General features: G+C 33.0%; 1 protein-coding gene across 3 annotated transcripts in view; it reads right to left on the reverse strand.

The window, feature by feature from the left end:
• Positions 1-16,998, reverse strand: part of CSRNP3 (cysteine and serine rich nuclear protein 3) — a 201,457-nt gene that overhangs the window by 90,869 nt on the left and 93,590 nt on the right. Inside the window, exon 1 of one of the 3 annotated variants that reach the window (XM_012440647.2) lies at positions 9,542-9,774. The exons of 1 other annotated variant lie outside the window; for it this stretch is intronic. The gene's annotated coding sequence lies outside the window, so the exon portion shown is untranslated. Of the gene's footprint in view, positions 1-7,722; positions 7,884-9,541; positions 9,775-16,998 lie in introns of those variants that run through there. One more of the 3 variants, XM_012440648.2, reaches the window with a different exon arrangement.

The raw sequence follows: 16,998 nt of genomic DNA on the forward strand, positions 1-16,998 counted from the left end.
CTATGCATTTATCAGTACTTATTAGACTCTGTTGTAATCCTTGTTCAACCCGATGTTTTTCTCATACTTGATTATAAAATGCTTTGTAGATTGAATAGGTATTCCAGTGCCTGCTCAGTAAATGAACGGACATAAAATTGGAGTCCTAATCCTGGACCAACTACTAGCAAGTGGCATAATTTTGAGAAGGAATATTACTTCTCTGCGTCTTGGTTTGCCCTTCTATGAAAATAAGGGGGCCAGGCGCAGTGGCTCATGCCTGTAATCCCAGAACTTTGGGAGGCTGAGGTGGGCAGATCACCTGAGATCGGGAATTTGAGACCAGCCTGGCCAACATGGTGAAACCCCATCTCTACTAAAAATAGAAAAATTAGCTGGGTGTGGTGGTGCATGCTTGGAATCCCAGCTACTCAGGAGACTGAGGCAGGAGAATCGCTTGACACCCAGGAGGCAGAAGTTGCAGTGAGCTGAGATAGTGCCACTGTATTCCAGCTTGGGTGACAGAGTGAGACTCTGTCTCAAGAAAAGGGGGGGCGGTGAGGAGGGTGGACAGGGCATAACTAGTAAAACATAGGCTGCGATACAAAGCAGATCACACTACCTGAGAATAAATGACAAAAGCCATGACCTCTATGCCAAGACTGATGCCTCTAATTGTTCATACCTGTTTCCCTCACCCCAATGGCTAAACTGACTTTCAAACTACTGTTTTCAACTATACCATTTTGCCGAATGCCAAATGATGATCATTGTCTAGGGCCAAGAAAAATTTATTCTGCTGACAAAGAGAGGGACAGCTATTCCATTTACTAATAATTGCAAAGAGGTTCTTCATGACTCTCTCTGGTTGGGAGGTACTCAGGAAGCTTTCCATGTTACCTGTACTTGTGTGCCATTGTGATCAGTATTCATACAAGAAGGCCAGAATTTGGTTTTGAATGCCTCTTGGTCCTAAACATTGATCATAATTTGGCATTTGGCAAAATGGTATAGTGGAATACCCTAGTTTGAAAGTCAAAAGTTCTTCTCTAAAGTTAGCTTTTAAGATAGTGTTTTAGTTATCAAAAACAGAAGAAACAATCAAAAACACGGTAAGTCTTTTAAAACTGTTGAAATTTGATCAAGTGCTTGGTATAAGCCTATTTTTTCCTCTCTAACAACAAAAGTACCAAGTGAAGTCAATGAAAAATTTATTTTACATGCTTGCTATTAAGACTAAAGAATAGTACGTAGCCTAATTCCTTGAATAATTTACAAGACTTACCACATTGAGAAAAAGAAACACACAGGGATCTAAAAGAATTAAAAATTATTATTATTGCATCACTGGAAGATAGCATTTTTTGCTTCTTCTTAGCACTTAAAAAGTCTCCCTTTGTCCTTTAGAAAGTTTCTGATTGAATAACAAAACAGATGAGCCAATGTAAATCGAAGGCTATTTAAGATAATGATATCCTTTTCTTCTTTAGAGGAATCATCTGAATAGTGTGAAGGAAAAGGGACTTTAAAAAAACATTTTCCTCATAAAGTACACTAAAATAGACATCAGAATAAAATATGAGCAAGCTTAAGAACTATACTCATCCAAGCACTGGGATCCTGCCAATGATACTGCACAAAAAATAAAGGAGATTTTAAAAATTACAATAAGAAGAAAAAACTACTTTGGACATTCTTCAAAGTAAATCACCACCTTAGGCACAACACAGATTTTTACTATTTAAGGCAGAGAACAATAGTTGTTCAACCTGAAGCTGACATTGTATTAAGCAGCAATGAGTAAAAAGTACTAAATAGTGTAAAATTAACTACCTGGATTTTCAAGTCTTAGTAAGTGTTCCACTTACACAAATGAAAACTTGTTCACAATACAAACAAGTCGCACCATGGTCATACAATCTTTTGAAACTTGATCATCCACTGTTTAGAGCAGATTCACCCTTTAAACAAGTTTCACAAAACTAGAGTCATGATAATCCTGCAATCTAACTCAGAACTGGTTACTAATGTATATTTACCAAAAAGCACTTCTAGGTGTGCTACTATTAAAGTAATTTTTAAGTACAAATGTAGATATATTTTTCTAAATTTCTTTTGGAAAACCTTGCAACTAAATCAATTGATTCAATATTTCTAAACACCATTATGATATTCAGGAAGTTTAAAATAGCAGTTAATCTGTAACAAAGTGATCACTTCATGATTCACACAAATTAGCACTTTTATGTCATTAGGTAGAATTAGACTCTTTATGCCCCATTATAACATTGGCTCAGCAAACATTTCTTGGATACTTTCTATGTGCCAGTCTCCCCCTGTAATTGAAAAACTCATTCTATGATGAGATAGAAACTCTGGATGGAACAGAGATGAATAACTACTCCTTAATTGTACAAAGTCACAATGGAAAAATAGTGGACTAGAGGCACAAAGATGGAAATCTGAAAAGCCATAAAGGATATAAAATCAGGGAGCTCAGAAAAGCACGTATTGCCGCATCATACCTGAGGATGTTGTGGAGACTTTACTTCTAGTTGGAATGATTCAAGGTACATATCTATCAAGCCACATATAGTTTGAACCTTGATGACCATCCTGACTACCTTCTCTACTTGCCCCATTCAAATTCTAAGTATTAACTGCTCAGTATTACCTAGGATAACCTCCAATAAAATCCTGGTAGGTTTCTGTTTTTGGAAAACACATCTTTTCCTCATCCATTGAAACCTAAGATGTTCCACGATTTTCTGTGACTATAAGTTTTAGCTGAACTTGCTTCATCAGTACCAGGGAATCGACTTGTGTGGGTTGAAAAATGTTAATATTAGCTATCATCTATGATATTCCTATTATGTGCCAGGTATGGATCATGTCATTCCCTTTTCATAAAAATCCCTTGATATAGAGACTAATATTACCACTTTGCCAATGAAGAAGACGAGGCTTACAAATTTCAAGTACTATGTCAAGGCCACATGCCTTGTAAGTATCAGAGTACATTGTGTAAACAACTCCAGGGTTGGAACTTGAATTTAAGCTCTTAGCCATTCCCCTATTCAGCTTCTTCACACTCCATGATACAGCTTGAAAACAAGCATATACAACACAATAAAAGCTTTTACATTTCAAGAAAACAATATACAACATTTTTCTGTTTTTTTAGTTGTTCATAAATTGACTTAAATTTACAAGATTTTATTGTATTAAACAAAGGTATCCAGGCTTGTTATAGTAAGAATCCTCAGGCCTTTTAATATGCTAGTGTGCAAAAGAGGACCAGAATGTGAAGTTATTCCCCAAATATTTTGGATTAGATCTCATTCTTACAGAGTCTTTTGATACTAGGTTGAAGGAAGCAACACTCCTTTAGATCAAGTTCTTCACAGTGTATGAGAACACCTATTAAAATGGTCTAGGGGCTTTTTGTATCTTAACATATTATATTAGTGAATTTTCAAAGAAATGGCAGTTGATGACTCAGTTGTCTAACTTTCCTTATTTATGATTGAAGAGAGTGGAAGACATGAGCATGAACACACGTGGCTAAATACACTTCTAAATGAGTATGTGGATTTGTAAGCTTGCATGGAGATAAAAGATTGAGCAAGCAAAAAATATTCTCATCCAGCATTGGATGCCGGGATTTGAAAATGAGATAGGTCACAAGTCCCAAAATTGGCAAGAAATATATGGCACCAATGATTAGTCAAATGCAACCAAAAAACTGGTCTCTGTGTTTTCTTTTGTATACCTGTTAGAGATTCCTCATTTTCCTATTTGATATAAAGTAGATTCAAATTACTATTGATAGTTTAAAATTGTAGATTCTCATTGTACTAACGAGAAATTTGTCTTTTATTTTGAATTCAAATGACTTTCAACATTCTGAACACAAGACAAACTAAAAATAAATTTTGTTTATTTTCTACATTCCTATACTATATGTATGTATCTGTCAGGAGTTCAGTACGTAGGAGAAGTATGGAGGAAGGTTGTTTCTCTCTTTCTTTGTCCATGAAAGGCAAAGTGATTTAGAATTGAATGTCCTTTGAGAGCAATTTTTGAATTTTTGAATTGCTCTCAAAGGACAATTACTATGTTAAAAATATTACATATTAACATTAAAAAGGAGAAAGAAAATACAATTATAAAAAGCATATAAAATTGCATATAAAACTCTATAATAGTAAGAGGATATTTGGTGTTGGAGAATAGTTGGGAATAGTTTTGTCTTTTGCTGTAAGCAAATATAATGGTTGGAATAATAATTCACATGCCATGAAGAAAAACCTAAAGTGACTTTCACCTTGTTCAGCAAGGAAGTATGATGTGTACTATACTTTTCCTTCATGACAGCTATTAGCATTTTTAAAAACTGGCCTTTAGAGTCGGGCACGGTGGCTCACACTTGTAATCCTAGCACTTTGGGAGGCCGAGGTGGGTGGATCACAAGGTCAGAAGATTGAAATCATCCTGGCCAACATGGTGAAACCCTGTCTCTGCTAAAAATACAAAAAATTAGCTTGGCGTGGTGGCACATGCCTGTAGTCCCACCTTCTCAGGAGGCTGAGGCAGGAGAATCACTTGAACCCAGGAGGCAGAGGTTGCAGTGAGCTGAAATTGTGCAACTCCACTCTAGCTTGGCGACAGAGTGAGACTCTGTCTCAAACAAACAAACAAACAAAAAAACCGACCTTTAGAGTCATAAACTTTAGCTATTTGGAAAATTGGTTTATATCATACAGATTATTTTCTAACTCTCCTAGAAAAGGAATTACTATAGCATTACCATAGGTCTAATAAGATCTTTAAAATCATTTTACAATTTTATTGTTCTTATATTTTTTAATAAAATGGATGGAATTTTATGTAAATTCTAGAATAGGCAATAAAAAGAGCAATTGTTTGTTTTGATTGTTTCTTTTAAACTATTATACTAGAATAGAGAAATATGATTGTATTGAATACTCAATTATTTTGAGGATTTTTCTTCTATATGTTTCAGTAATTTAGGTTTTTTTTTAATTGTTGTTATTGTTGTTGTTTCCTGTTCTATGGGCTCCAGAAGTTCAGGAGAACAAATATAGCAATAATAAAACTTAAAACCTACACATGTGATTTTGAGATGACAACAGTTATTTGTAGATTTTAGACTATGTTCCATGCTGCTAGACTGAGTAGAACATGTTTGCCCTAAAATCTTTTCCAAGCCTACAATATGGTCTCTAGTTTCAAGTGATGACAAAGACAGACTGGTAATCAAAGAGCAGGAAATTCATTTTTGAAAAATCCTTAAAGATTCCTTTGGAGTCTGATATAACACCATCTCTTTAAGTAGACTAAGTGCATATCCCTAAAGATTTGTTTTTAGATTGCTCTATTTATTCTTTTACTTCTCAAATTTGATTTGAATTGTATTTACACAAACAAATTTTTTTCTATATACATTTAGATATCCAGACCAAAAACTTACTGTGTATATGCTGCTGAGATTTGTATGGAAGTAGTATGGCTCAAGCTATTGCAAAATACTTCAAAGTTTTGAGTGAATCTGCATAGAGACATAAATTATCCAGGGTATTCAAAGCCATAAATTAGCTGCAGAACATATATAGCTCTCTCGTGGCTCACAGAATCACAACAATTCTCTTTACTTCACATTTGTCTATTATCACATTTTCTCTAAGAATCTTCATGGGCTTTCCTTCTTTTCCCGCACTGTTTTTATTTTCATATTCAGAATATGTTCTGTGGTAGCAGTTGCATTTACAAAGTTAAAAGTACTGGGCTACCTAAATGAACGTTAAACTTGGTTATTTCCTCCCTCTCTGTCTACAACACACACAGAGATTAGTAGACACAAACTATAGGCACTATTAAATTAAAGGTAAAACTAAACATTTTTAAGAAAAAAATTGTTGGATTAAATATGATTCACCACTAAAAATATTTTCTTTGGCTGCTTGAAATATATATATGTGTGTATGTGTGTATACATAATATATGCAATATTATATAACATACATGCATTGTTACACATATATGTTTCTACATGTATATATTTATTGTTTTATACATTTATATAAAAAACCATTATATATATATATATATAAGCAAAGCCTGTAAATATTGTTTGGACCAGAGGACAGAATATTCTGATCATCATAAAAATAAAACAACTAATTTAAAAGATACCACTGTTACCTAAAGTCATGGTTGAAAGTTTCAAAAGAGAAACAGTTTAGAAGAAAATGTCAGTTTTTGAATTTTTAAAAAGCTCATACAAACCATGAATTCCTTTTCCTAAATTAATCTCAGGATCCTGGATAAATGTCATAATGTCCCCATAGAGTGATAAAGGGTGAGAATCTGGCCATGAATAACCACTAAGTGAATTTCATAAATACTTGAAATAACCATCCTTCACTGTTTTAAATGGCTAACCTCCTGTTTTCATTCCTCCTCAAGCCCCCCTCTATTTTACAATAAAACATATTGTTGCCAAAATACCTCATGTTAATCATATAATAAAATTAACTCCCTCTTTTCAGTGCAAAGAAGGTAATTAAGTTTAAATATGTACTAGCTGTTTGTATGTAAGCTTCATAAAATTCATTTTTAAATATCTTATGCAAATATCAAAACATAAAGCAGTCATTTCATGGCTAAAAGCTATTTTTGTCTCTTCATCTTTTCCAACATATTTTCATACACATACAACCTGTAATACAGACAGATGCACAGTTGATGCAAATGAAAATAATATTTTTAATCAACATTGCAACTGCTGAATTGATAAATACTTTAATGATAGGAATAAACAGTTTGATTGTACTGTTTTAATTAAGTTTGTTTGAAAATATGTTTTAGAAATAAAAAAACATATGAACAATAAAAGTGAGTACACATTTGTTTGGTGCAGGACAGACTTTCCTATGATGTAATCACACATTTTACAAAAGTGTGATATTTAGTGCATGGAAAGAAGACTTTTGTCCTGCCTGTGACATTTATAAGGTTCACTTTACAATGCAGACTTCTCTGAAAGGAAAAGTCACAGGAAGTTGAACACATTAAGTTCAAATAGCATTATCCAAAAAGTCCCAAAGAGAATTTATAACAATTAGAAAAATCAAAGAAGGATTTAAAGGATCTAGCCCCAATATAAGAAATTATTGTTCCAAGAAGACGTTTGGCAATAAAATAGAAAACAAAACTCTCAAAACCAAAACCCTCTCTTAAAAATGGAATGAAAATATACTGATTAAAATTGTCCTTATGAGATTGTATGAGATATGAACAAAAGAGCTCCATTATTTAATACCAGATACCTCACAAGAATCCTAGGCTAGAAGCTCAGATCTTATTTTAAATACATTTCTTAAAAAAAAAAATGTGAAAATCTTCTAAAAGTTATAAGCCTCGTTATTTATCTAGATATTTCAACTCACATATCTCTCTTCAATAAAGAACTCATCCCCGAAATTGAATTATTTAGACGCCTAAACCCATTTTTTTCTCACATGAAATTATTCTATTGGAACAAAACACCCATGTTTCAAATAGAGAAAATATGAAGAAGAAAATTAAAAAATAAACTAGTTAGGGAAATCCCGAAAACCAGGAACACCCTGCCAATTGCCACAATGAATTAAAATAGCCAATGCTCATTAGTGTCTTTAAGAGAAATAAAATCAGGCGCATCATGAAATGTCACCATACCTGCGTGCACTTTAAACGACTACGGCACACACGATGTAAAATCTTCACTCTCAGAAATGAAGCATACTTCATTTAACTGCTGCAAAACACTGCTGCAGAGAAGCCCAGTACATTTTTTTCAGGCAACTGATCCAGCTTTCCACCAGCCCTGTGACCTTTGAACTCCCCTTCTGCCCCCCTCCTCTCGCTTCTGCAGTCAAAGCCTCCGAGCAGGTCTCATTTGCATAAGGCTCAGGCAGTCCTCCAGCAGCTGAAACGGAATGCTGGGTAAGGAATTGTGGAACTGCGGTTCTGCCAAGGTACCTGAATCACGGGAGAGCAGGAATACGCGATGGGGAGTGGGCACGGGTTTTACTGGGCTGTCAGCATCACATTCCCCCGTGTCTATTAATGGATAAACGATTTTAACGCTTTGTTTTAGAGTTCTATTCTCACTGCTTACCCCTTCCCCACCAAAAGAAGCTGTCAGCAGCGACTGTGGTAACCAAGGAAACCCAAATAGTCAAATGCTTCATTTAAATACGTGTGGAAGGCCAATTTTAAATTTCCATTAACTTCCCTTGTTTTTGAAACATAGCTTTTTTAAAAAATTCAAATACATATTGCACGTATAATCAGGCACATGGGGTATTTCTTTTTGTTGCTGTGGTTTGAACAGCATTTTACAGTCATAAATTTATATTAGTCACTACACAAATACATGAGGTCACTATAGTAATTCTGTAAAATGTTAAATGTGCCCAAGTGCCTTAGAGACTGTCATCCTAAGTGGTGTCCAAAAATTAATTGTAAAGAATTTAGGTCCCAGGATGCCTTTAAAACAAAATAGCAGTAAAAATGTAGAGCAAAGTTAAACTATGTATTTAAATCTAAAGATTCATATTGCTATAACGCTTGTCTGTCTTTGGCAAAGATATTCAGTGTTGTGCTTTTATTTGCTAGTTATTTCTTTCCTTATTTTCCTACACACAACAATCGCTCTATTTGAAACATAAACTTCTCTATTGCTCACAAATACAAAAAGTGGTTATTTTCTACATAAAGAAGGTCATGTGTATACATATTTTATAAATATACATAAAGACATGTTCTTTCTAAATAGTAAACCAATGAAAATATGCATCATCAAATAATATCTTCCTTTTAAAAATTAAGCTAGTTTGTTTTTCTCCAAATATCAGTGAATAATATTTATAAAAGGAAAGGTTTTGTGCAATAATCTTTTCCATTTGCCAAAAGAAATGTAACATGAAAAAAAATACAGACATGTATTACTAAAGCATAAAATACATTGTTCTAATAGTGTTATTAACATTTCAAAATTTCCTTGTTTTTAAATTTTTTTATTCAAATAATTAAATATTCCAAACCTTCCTTTTGCAGTATACTAAAACACATCAACCAATTTTGAAAGATGTATTATCTAATTTATAAGACATGTAAACTATTGCAACACAGATTGTTTTAATACTGGAAAAATAATTTTGAAGATTTTTATGTGAGCTATTTGTTAGTAGTGTTTTCTTTTATATTATTTCTGCATACATATAAGATTAAAATTTATTAGATGAATTTCTTTCTTACCTATAAAATTTTAAAATAGAATAAATAACTTTTCAGTTTAATATAATGATATCAACATTTCTCTGTCACATCTGACTACATCAACAATTTAATCACATTGGGTCAATTCAAGTGCATCCTTAACATTACACACTACAAATATCTTGCAAAGTTTTTGTTTAAGGCAACCAGCCCATTCTAATTTAAATCCAGTCAAACACAAGGAAGTATTGGAATAATTTATAAAATCACCGACCTGTTCAAATAGCTGTAGTCTTAGTCCTTGCACTCTTTATTCATTAGGATCCAAAATAAATTATCATTTTATAATATGTGTCAGCATCACCGAAGACACAGTTCTTCCTGGTTCAGAGGAATCTTCTTAAATTTCCCAGCCCTGTGTTTTATTGCTTGTACCATATGCTTTATTGTTCAGCGACAAGAGCTTCACTCTGCACAAAGACTCATTACCTACTGCTTGCTGCACGGCATCAGACTCACTGAGGCTGCCTATATGTGATCACATGGAGTTTTGTCTGAGAGAGCCAGGCGTGCCACTGACTTCACTGTGTCTATGGATATTTTTATCAGCTGAGGTCTACTAGGAGGAAGGAATAACAGATAAGGAAGCTGCTCTAAGTCATTAATGCAGCACAACTTATGGAAATCCCTTCACAAGATTTTTTTTATTATAGAAAATGTTTGAGCAAGCCTCAAAAGAAGTTAACTAGATTTTATTTTAATAAGAGGCTGAATAATAATTTAAGGAAGGAGAACTTGCAAAAAGCCATTTCCTATCTCATACTTTCTGAAAGTACATTTGTACAAATGTTATTAAAGAGCCTTGCGCTACTGAATGATTTGGCAATATGTTTTAACCTTTAGATTGCTGGCATTTCTTTTTCTTGTTTTTTTTTTTTTTTTTTTTGGTAAAAAGATTATTGCTGTTTCCTTCAAAATATCCTCAAATAAAATCTCAATCACTAAAAGATACTATATAGCAATAAAAATAGATATCCTAATTAATTTTGATAAAGTAGATGAAAGGGTGAATCATTTTTATTGATGTATATAAATGAAATAGATGATTAATTTATCTTTTCGAAAGATGACACATTCCTAGAACAGCTGACTTAAAGGAACAATGCAGATTTCAATATGTTCTAAAGGACATATGGTTTATATTAATTTGTAAAATTGCAGTAACTTATTTTAGACAGCTTACCTCAATAAAGCATATGATTTACCTTATCTGATTTTAGTGTTAACATTTAGTTTCAGGGAAAACTATTCAACATTTACAGGAATTTTCCACTGCATAAATATTACATTAATATATATACACATATGTGTGCGTATGTGTCTGTGGTCAGATTATCTTTCTAAAAATATCTTTTAAATATCTAAAATTATTTCTCAAAAACTAAAAATGGATTGTGGATTTCCAAATAAAGAACTATTTAGCTATTGCAACTTATTTTTTTAAAAATCAATTTCTTAACTGTTTAATGACTGTCTAAATTAAAATGGTATTTGAAAGCTTGTTGCTTTTAAGTCTCAGTGAAAATCTTATGACAAATGCATGCAAAGTGCAGCAAAGAGCACAGAAGGAAAAGTTAGAAGCACCATAAATGCAGATGAAAAAATAAATTGTCTAAATAGTTACATATATAGTAATTTAATTGTACTTATAAATAATTGAGTAATTAAAAAGTGAATATACATATATATGTATATATTTTTGCTTAAGCCTTCTATTAATAAGAAATTCTTTGGGGGAAAAATATTATAACTCAAAATTTTTTGTATGTCAATTGAAATTTTAAAAAATAATTTAAAACCAGAATAGGCAAGTATGGTTAAGTAGCTTAGCTTTTAAATACAGTGAGTTAATATCTTTCTTTATAATATTATTTGTAGTGTTAGCATTGATCTAGAACGTTTATAATTTAAATAAATATCTTTTGATGGATTTTTCTTAATATTGAAAGAAATATTCAGGTATGTTTTAGATAGCATCATTTTAATGCATTTGTCCCAAAATGTTCATGTCATTTTTAGCATAGCATTAGAGCCATGCTAAAGCTGCAAAATCTTGGGGCATTAAAAGAAAAAGGAAAATAAAGTGTTTCTGGCTTATACTTCTGGGTTCTTAAGATATGTACATCATAGTTAATATATTTGATGATGTCACTCATGCTTATGTACAAGGAAATAAACAAAAAGGCAGCCATTTTTTCTTACTGCATCACTTCAAAAAACAGTGAAATAAAATGGTTGCCCAATGGAAGGAAAGAATCAGCAGAAAACTAAGTTACTTGCAAGTTTTTAGGGAGTGGGAGTAGGGGAACAAGGATTGTGAAACTGGAAAAAAAAAATCCACATATATGTGAAATTTGTGTGTATATATGCAAAGGAATAATTTAACAATAAGAAACAACTATAACTAAATACAAGGAATATGAAAATAGCTAGCAACTAAAACAAATTGCCAATAAAACAGTGACTCTCCAATGGGAAGTCTATAGTGTATGGTATTAAATATAAGAACCTGATAATTAATTCATGTTGAAAAAGGTGTTTAAAGGTGGACATCAGAACTAGAAAGAGATAGAATGAATCATGGGATGGTAATAATCTCTCCAGGTCTGCTATTGTCATAAATGACCTTGGTGAGTTATTCCAGAATCTTATGCTTTAGTTTTCAAGTATGGATACCAGGAACAGAAAAGTCTTTGGAAAGTATGTCCTGGAAACCTATAGCAATAATTTGTACTTCAATTCCTTAAATTGGCTTTAACCAAGTATTGTCAATTAGTATTGATAAAATTGAAAGGTATGATACAAAATCTAACGATTGCTTAAAGGAATTTTTAAATGAATTATTCTGACAACACAGACAGATAAAATAAGTAGATAGGACTTTTGAATATACGTGGTAATTTTTTTTCCCCTAATACATGCAGAAAAAATAGAATTAAATTTGGGAAGTAGTATAATTTGAAATCTCATAAAATTGCCTCAGGATAAAAACAAATTACAAAATATGCCCATCCTTCTAATCAAAACTCTGGAACCAGTGAGATGGCAAGAGGGTAGCCACCAAGATTCTAAAATTACACAATGAACAATGGTGGCTCTGCTTATAAAACAATTTTATGGGCCAAGAGTTTTTTAAAATATGAAATTAACAAAGAAAACACAAGATCATAGCTGTGAGAAGCAAATTCCATCCAAGATTTAAAGGATGTTTTAATTTACTTTGCCATATTAAAAGCTGTGAATTGGGAAAAAAATAAAAGTCAATTCTTTCAATTGACTTTTTATTAGCTTGTTTTTTCTCCAAAGACAAATAGGCCTCATAGAATTATTCACTCCCCTTTCCTACAAAATAACCAGAGCTTATCAGAAGTAATCCAAAATGTTTGCTATCCAGTTCTTGCAGTAATTTAGACATGAACGTATGCTAACTGGATGATGTCTTGAACATTCTATGCATGAAGAAAGATTTACTAATACCATCACCTGTGTTTCCTGGAACCATATTAACTGGTACATACACAAGTTGCTACTGTTGGATTCACCCTTGATAAGGCTGGATTTTCTTGCTATATTTTCTTCTCCTCCACAACACATTCAGAGAAGTTAATAAATTGGCTACAGCAACCTCAAAATTCAGGACTAATTCAATTCAATTTAACAAACATTTATTGAGAAGATACCATGTACCAAGTTTTGAGACAGTTGCTATGGATATAAAAATGAAATATGAAATATACACTGTTCTCAAGAAGATCATAGTCTCCTTAGCTTAAAAAAAAATGTGCTGAGCATGTTATGTGAAAGTGTCAATGGGACTTTTCCAAAAGTTTGAATATTTTATTACGTGAATATGTATTTTATGCATAATGAATAGATTTCTTTATTTTCAATATATCTGCTAAAATCATAAAAATCCTTTGTGTAATTAAAAATAATTTATCAAATGTCAAATTATAATTTATCCTTTTACTTTTGGATATTATAATCTAGAAGAGATAAAACTTCTCTTCATAAAAAAATATTTTAAATAAAATTTTTAAAAATGGCTAAAAAGTTTTGCTATTCTTTCCAGCAAGAGATAGAATATAATTTCCTCCACCTTTATTCTTAGCTGGTCTGAGTGATTTGCTTGACCAGTAGAGACTACAGAAGTGATGTTCTGGAAAGTCCCAGTCTAGGTCCTAGGAAACCCTGTGGCTTCCACTTGAGCCTCTTGAAACACTCTGTCCAAGAACTCTGAGCTGCCATGTAAGAGGATACATTGCCCTGAGGCTGTCATGCTGGAAAAGCCACATATAGGCGCTCTGGGAGAAAAGGGAGTTCCTAGTTGTAAGTGGTCCTTTGGGAAAAGCCCAGAAACAGAGGCAAGAGCTTTACTAACTATAATAAGAGGGACTTTGAGGAGACTTGGGTGACAGGAGAGTTAGGCATGTATTGGGACTTTGAAGGAGGATATCTAGTGCTCTCTCAGAGCCCTCTGAAGCTGGAGATGAGAAGATGTTTGCAACATGCAGGACATTGTAAAGTCACCAGGGGATAAGATTATCGGTATGGGCAAAGTAATGAGTAAAGAAGACAATTTTGGCAGTTGAGGAGGAACCTGGAGGAGCACTAGGGCAGCAGCAGTGATCTCATGAAGAATCAGCGAGAAACAATGGAGGCATGAATGAAAGGTGGGACGAAGGAAGGAGAAGAGAAGATATCAGAAAGAATGATGAAATATTTAAACTTGTTTAGATAAACTGGTCTCTGATCTTATTGGTAGCCTTAAAAGTCAACGGTTCAATGATTCAACTGCCAATTATATCTTGAAGAACATTAATTAGACTAGTTTTTAGTTACACAGATTCAGTAATTTCACAGGTATTTTTATTCATATATGCCTCAGTTGATTAACTTTCCAGCATTACGAAAAATTATTTTTATCAAATATTGTTAATGTTATGTTTGGAAAACTGAGAGTAACTGTAAAACAACAGGACCACCCTTAAATAAAGTATATAGTGGACAGTGTTTGTATTTTTTCTTGTGTCTGATTTCTAATTTAGGAAAGAAATGTATAGAAAACACAAATATGTTTTAGCTATGCAAGGATAAGAAACAGATAACTTTGGATAATACAAACTAAGACTTAAAATACACACACACACACACACACACACACACACACACACACCACCATTACCTATTGAAGTAAACAAGCCTACTGGAGTTTTATCCTTTTGATTTTTCATTCTATTTGGATATTAGACTACCAAAGCAGCAGATGTTAACTTAAGTGGCCAGTGAATGGCCACTCAGAACGTTGCAAGTTAAGTGGTAGGGGCTGCTACTGCATCTACAATATGTACATAAATCATTTGAACATGGCTGTAAGAATTCTTTATCCAAAGTGACACAGAGAAGAAAGTATCCAGATTTTTCCCCACCCTTAAGTCTCTCAATACAAAGGCATTAGAAAACAGCATTTATTGAGAGAAAAGAATAAATGAAGCAAACCACCTCTCTGAGAACACAAAAGATACATTTATTTCTTAGCACCATAAACGTTAACTGTAATGATTTTATCTGATGTCTAACCTGTGACAAAATAAAATATGGAGTAAAATAGTATATGCTAAAGTCAAATATGAACTGAGCAGGTTTTTTAAAAAATAATAAGACTGATGGTCCTATTATTGGTTGCACCATAAGTAAAAGGGTTATTACACTGCTTTTGGAGTCAAGGCATAAAAAAAAGAGTTTTCTATATTTTATTTCACCAATACAAGTCCACAAATACTTGGTTAATAAAATGAGATTACTTTTATTTGTATCATAGAGACATACAGAAACAACTTTGGCATATTATTCATTTGGGTTCATTCATTCGTTTTTGCATTAATTCATACATTTATCCATTTTGCATTCACTGAGTTCTATACTTTCAGAACCAGTTCATTGTTCTGACATGTTAGAGAGCTGGCAGTCTGCAAGCTAAGTGGCTCTCCATCTAGAGGCAGGGAAAGATATAAAGAGATGTTACAGCATAATGAAACGAGTTCTATAATTGAAGAATATATAAGAATATACAGTCTAGGCAATGCGGTGAGACCCCGTCTCCACAGAAAATTTTAAAAAATTAGTTGGATATGGTAGTGTGCACAATGCTATCTAAAAATAGCTAATAGTTATCAAGAATTTACAACATCCGAAGGGCTCTGAATGTATTAATTAACTCATGTAACTGTCACAACAAGCCTGTGAGGTAGCTACTTTTACTATCTCCATTTTACAGATGAAACCACTGAGGCATCACACAATAGAGACAGTAATACAACTCAGGTAGTATGGTTTTAACCCAGTATGGCACTATTGTGACATCTTAACTAAGGTAGTCATGGTGGGCTTTGCAGAAGAGGTGACATGGGAACTAAATCTTGAGGAATGAGTAGGAGTTCTTTTGTGGAAAATAAGGGTATTCTAGGCAGAAGGGCTAGAATGTACACACATATTGAGGCATGACTAATGTATGTGTGAAGGAAACTAAAAATCACTCTGAAAATGCTAAGATTTTTTTAATCTCCATAGGATTGTGCATTTGTAATGCTAGGATGTTTGAAATGCGTCTTAGAGTCTGTCTGTAGTCACTCAGGGTATTTGACTGGTTTGATTACAACTGAGTTTTATTAAATAACTCAGGAGAGTTTTAAAAGAGTGAATTTGACAGAGGATTTGGAAGAAGGAAGATTCATAGATTTTCTCTATGAACCGAGATAGACAATTCTGTCTGTCACAGTTAACTTTTAAAAGCACAGACTTTCTCTCAGTGGCCTGATTAATGGTTAAGAAAAAACGAAAAGTGGTTACTTTTTTTACAATAAAACTCCCAATCTTGAGTACCATCAATTGAACTTAATTGTAATGTTCATGTAAGAAAACTATATAAAAGTATTCTGTGCAGATTAAAATCATGCTCCTGATCAGGAAATCCACCTCCATGCTTTCTATTAATCATACAACATGAATAAATACAAGAAATAAATTAGATTTCTCCTTTAGGCAAATGTTTTAATGAGCTTAATTCCATGGCTTGCTATTAATGCTAGTGGCTGGCTTCTTTGATATGAGGCATGCATTTTCTTTCTTGTTCATATAGTCAGCTTCCTATTTAGTATTCATTATTCATGTCTATTTTTATCAAAGAGCACTATTACATGAAACTATGATCCAAACATATTTGGCTCTGTTTTTTTTATTTATGGAAGGAAGGAAATTATGCAGCCTTCTTACGCTGGGGTATGCTCATTATATACACATGTTGTTATAGTACATATGTGTTCCTTCATATTAGAAGGTAGTGGTATTTAATTCTCATGGTCTTGCTGAAGGACAGATATTCTTTTCACACCTTTATTAGTTTAGAACATCAACATTTCATTCAAGAAAAGCAATTAGCCTTGTAAACAGATTAGTAAAAACAAGTTATTTTGATAACAGTCTCAATAAACTCTACTTAGATATTCTAAGAATGTGCTATGTGTTATTATGAAATACCACTATGTGGTATGATGAAAAGAGAGAAGTGCAGACACATTTTATTGGAATATTAAGACCCCTCTGACAACTTTAGCTGACAACCATGGACACTACAGCAACTGCTACTCTTTGTAGGCCATAGCATGATTCAGA

Source organism: Aotus nancymaae, unplaced genomic scaffold (assembly GCF_030222135.1).
Source record: "Aotus nancymaae isolate 86718 unplaced genomic scaffold, 86718_ANA_hifiasm-v0.15.2.pri h1tg000029l, whole genome shotgun sequence".
Taxonomy (NCBI): domain Eukaryota; kingdom Metazoa; phylum Chordata; class Mammalia; order Primates; family Aotidae; genus Aotus; species Aotus nancymaae.